General features: G+C 33.7%; 1 pseudogene; it reads right to left on the bottom strand.

Moving 5' to 3' along the window:
• Positions 1-1806: 1806 nt before the first annotated feature.
• LOC140962655 (probable aspartic proteinase GIP2) lies at positions 1807-4719 on the bottom strand (annotated as a pseudogene).
• Positions 4720-5102: the final 383 nt, after the last annotated feature.

Below are 5102 nucleotides of genomic sequence, written 5' to 3'. Positions count from 1 at the left end.
TAATATTGAATATTTGAATATTGAATGTTGAATATTTGAATGTTGAAAATTAGGTAAAATTAGGTGTTGAATATTGAAATTTGTGTGTGATGATGAAGGTAATGATGTAATTTATTTTTGGATTATTTGTAAAAATTTTCTATAAATAGATCTCTCATTTGTGAAGAAAATCACAATTGAGTTGAGAGAAAATATTATAAAGTGTGTAGTGTGATAATTTTGAGAGTTTGAGATTTTAATTTTTACCGTAAATTTTTTATTTTTTCACAACAATTTATATGTATTCTTACTAAAATTAAATAATGTATGGAATATTCTTAGTTTTAAACTTTTATTAATATCCAAATGAAACGTTCATTAAATATGAATTTAACGAACAAAAAATTTATGGCAACATATATAATAACATTTTATTAAATTATGTAATCGCCTCTCATCTAATTTCAGGATTTGGCTTTTGAATTATATAATATTTTCTTAAAAAATGAGGGTAAAAAAGGTGAGACCCATAGAATAAAAAAAGTCGCTCTATCGAAAATAACGTAGAGAAAAATTTAGATTTCTAAATCTTTTGTATTTTCGGAGTGCATACACATTGTCGTCGATAGGAAGAATTGTACTTGGAGGCTATGATTTCTGAAGTTCGATTTATAATTTATGAAATTGTATAATTACTTCTACCGCTGTTGATTTTGAAAGAGAAAAATTATTTTTATATACGAAACGCACTTATTTCCAACATATTTGAATTAACATCTATTTTCTCCCTCATATCATACATAACATGAGTTATCTTACAAGATACACCGTTCACGAGTCGATATCATCGTCGTTTTCATTTTCTCATAAAACTAATGTGTAAATTAATGATTACAAATATTCTGCATCCATTTATCTACACAATATATTAAGCCACAACCTTTTACTGATGGTCAAATTGTTAATATATGTTTGGAGTCTAATTATTTACTTAAAGGTATTTTAGCTATTTTACATATATTGATGTAGCCCTAATATTATTTATATATATTGGTAGCTTGTATTGAGATTGATATCCAAAGAGTGACAAGAAAATAGTTATTTTTCGTTTTCTTGATTTCATATAGTGAAAATTTACAGGGGTGACAAGTTGATGTAGTTCTCGCATCGAGAGCAAAACGCTATAAATCTTGTGTGTTCTTGTATTTATCTGTTGTCATCTTTTATCACTTTTGGTAATAAAAAATCTGAGACCACAAATCCTAACGATTGATATCAGAATCATGGTCTAGATCGAGTCATGTAGCTGGAATCCTCATATACTTAAACGAATGAGGCGATGACTCCCAATAAATATGTGATGAACTCTCGAGGTGGATGATGCTCCAAGTCCCACGTAAGATGTGCATAAGATAAAACTCCTTCCTACCAATACTTGTCCCCGAGTCCTCAAAACATACAGCGACTCTTTCATTCCTTCTTGTTTTCTCCTGCTTCCTCATTTTACGTGATAAAGTTCAGGTACTTTCTTCAGTTAGTCGATGTAGTATTTTTGTCCTATGTTACTGCAGGTTTAACCGTTGTATCCTGGGAAACAGTTGTTCGTCTTGATCCTCTAAGCACCACCAGATGGGACAATTATGTTTTAATAAAATTGTGTTGTTGCATCTTTCGGTTTTTTTTACAATTTTCTTACTAATTTACATACACCATATTTATACTTTCAATAACATGTTGCTTTCGATCAATATTACGTATCTATACTATACCGTTTTCGTTTATTGCTCTTTAACTGCACTATTCATATTTAGGATTTAAGCATTTTGGCTAACAAGAACATGCCCTAAACGGCTCCACAGCTGCCACGCTTTTGATCTTCATGTTCGAGGCCGCTTTGATGAAAGCACGCGTAAAGGGCTTGTAAATGGACTGGTGAAGAGACGTGTAGTTTTACATTGTGCTGCTTTTAGAGCCGCCGTTTCCATCTTTGTCAAAAGCGAATTAAGAATCCTTTAATGAAATGGTCTCTGCACCAACGCATCCCCCACCAACTAAACGGGCGACATGCTGTTGGGGGTTATGATCAGAGGCATGGACTTGAGCAAAGGGGACATGTCTGATTTACTCGACGACGAAACGTACCTATTGAAAATTTACCCAATCCCGACGAGGGGAGTAAAGAGAGAACTTTTCCCGCAAATTCAGCTTCCATGTCAACTGTTTATGCCATGAAATTTGGGTCCTAGCGAGGCCTAACATGCCAAGGATGTCGCTGCCTCGCTGTCGCAAGTAATCATTGCTCGAATAGGAAAAGATGAATTGCGGCACTTGTACATTATCCTTGATATAAAATGTGTCCTCATAGTATTCCTGGACGGAGGGGAAGTCTTTGAATTGGTTGGATATAGTGGAGCCATAGGTGGTGTTGGTGCAGCCGGGGTGCGGATCTTAACGAGTGAAACTGATCCCCTTGGCCAACTCGCATTTACTCAAGTCATAAGGGATTGGGGAATACGAGTTTGACTTGTAATTGTCGCATCCAAATCACAAGAATGTATGTCGAATTCTCGTACCCAAGACGCAGCTGAAGTTTTAAATTTTAGTTTCGCCGCTAAATTTCTTTGAGCGTCGTATGTTATTTAAACATCTATAGGGTGATTAGATTGTATACACGTGCATTTTAAACACTAGAGTATAAACAAATCAGGATTAGCGGAAATGACTCTTCTGTATCTCCCTTCAACGAATCTCGACGTTTGTGTCCATGATCAGATACTTTGTTCCTTGTTTGGATTGCACTAATAATTGCAAACAAATTTGTATGTTGAGACTAGGAGTCACGAATCTCACAAATCCACAGTCAGTGCGACGACGCCGGAGGGGGGCCGACGGAACAAGGAAGTGTTGGCCGAAACTTTCCTTCAACTATTCAAGGGTTCCCGAAAATATTTGAGGAAGAAGAGGAGAGGGAAAATTTTGGTGAAAAAAATTATATGTGCAAAAACAGTCTTATTTAGTATGACCCTCAATGAAATATTTATAAGGTTGATTCCTGATCAAATCAGGAGTCCTTTTTCTATAAGGATTCTTAATCCTACTCTCACAAGGATTCCTAATTTTCGTAGATTAAAATTCTCATATTAATATTATATCATAAATTTATCAACTTTTAATAATACATGATAAATTTATATTATATATGCATCTCTTTATATCTTCATATAAAGTGTATATATAAACATTAATATATTTGCACATGCACATTTAATACACGCATAGATATATTAATTAAAATTAAATAATCATTATTTAATTTATTTAATTAACTTATTTGTTAACTAATTCTAGATCTCTTTAGAACATTTATAAGAATTTTGTACATATTAGTAGTCACGACTACTAGTATTATTATATAATCAGTAAATTCAAAATTTACTAAATAAATAATTCTGAACTTATTATAATCCTGATGGACGATCTGACAGTGCTGATGTATCAAGAATATATACAAGTCTTGTTCATATAATGAAAATTGAAAATTTCGAAAATCAAAATTTATACTGTCTATATTTGGCAGTTGCCGATTTTATGAACTCCTTCACAAAAACAGACAGTTCCACTCTCCTTTCTCAATTAGCAATTAAGTTAATTTTCATTTCCTCTATCTTATGGAATCAACTTATAAATTCCTTTATAAGTATTATGTTTGATCTCTATCAAACTATAGTCGTCAAATTTACTCCTTGAACTTTGACTATCTCAACGGTAACACAGAATCCGATATTTGTGTGATTCTCAATGGTTCAGGGACACAACTAGCTGTGAGTTCACATCTCCATGTGATTTAGAATATCATTTATTCTTTTTCGGGCTTACCCTAATTTAGCCTCATTCTTTTAATCAACTCATTGAACAAAAATGTTAGAACTCATTTATGCTTGCACCCATCAGATCATGAGACGATGTTACTATATATATGCTATACTATGATCATGGTAAGAGCATCTAGTAGCATCGCTTCATGATCCCCTAGGTATCGCTGATAGTGCCTGCAAGAATCTTAAGTTATGATTAACATAAAGTGCAGTCCCTTCAACTCATATATCCCAATCAAATATGCAACCATTGATATATCGAGAGTTTCATATGAATTCAATAACGTTGTGATATATCTTTGAATAATAATAGTTACATGGTATGTGAAACCGAGGAAACACATTTCCAAAATGCACATGTCTTACTCTGCCAGAAATTCTTTACATTATTAACTCATTAGACCATATTGGATATCTTCACCTTTAGGCAAACAGTGAATCATCGACTACAATATATTTGTTTTTACGTATTTCGAAACTACACTCGACCCCGCTACCTTACGACCCTCAATGTAGTCGGTAAACGGATCAAAGTGCATGCTAGTACATAGAGCCTCTACATTATCTCGGGTCAAACGACTAATGGTGTACAATCATAACCACGGACTATTCCACTTGATAAGTAAGAACCACTTGGACAGTCCAAGAAAGGGTCGTTCAATGGATCATCATATGATCATCCATCTGTATGAATGAACATCTTCATGTCCTTATCAATAGAACATGGAGTTTTCATCACAATGCTAGTATCAAGCTCAAGCAACCTTTATCCTTATTTTAGGTGACTGATTCGACTAGAAATCTGCTTATAATATGTGGTACACTTAATGAGGTTCGTGATCTTACATTGCAAGACAGACCTCATGGTACCTATTATATATTCAAAGACTTTATCTATGTATCTGGTATGAGTATACAGATAAATCAAATGTCATGATTCAATAAAACCGTAAAATATTATTAAAATAAAGATCGTTTTATAACATTAGAGTCAATAAAACAAGCCACAAGTTGGTTCGTTGGACACTTAGTCTAACAAAGAACTCGGTGCCTAGGTCGATAACCGTGTTTATATCAGCTCGGTTTCTGCCCATTTGGTAGGTGTATGCCATTTTGAGAATTTGTGGAAGAAACGATAATGGCGAGCAAGACAAGAAATAAATAATGGAGTAATTGCAAAGATGGATTACTGTTTTTGGATGGAGAATTTATAGAGCTTGACAATGTAATAAGGGGCCGTAAGAGGCT

The sequence above is a fragment of the Primulina huaijiensis genome, chromosome 17, assembly GCF_012295235.1.
Source record: "Primulina huaijiensis isolate GDHJ02 chromosome 17, ASM1229523v2, whole genome shotgun sequence".
Classification (NCBI taxonomy): domain Eukaryota; kingdom Viridiplantae; phylum Streptophyta; class Magnoliopsida; order Lamiales; family Gesneriaceae; genus Primulina; species Primulina huaijiensis.
Note: the sequence above shows the minus strand (reverse complement) of the source record. Positions and strands in the feature narration are given on the sequence as shown.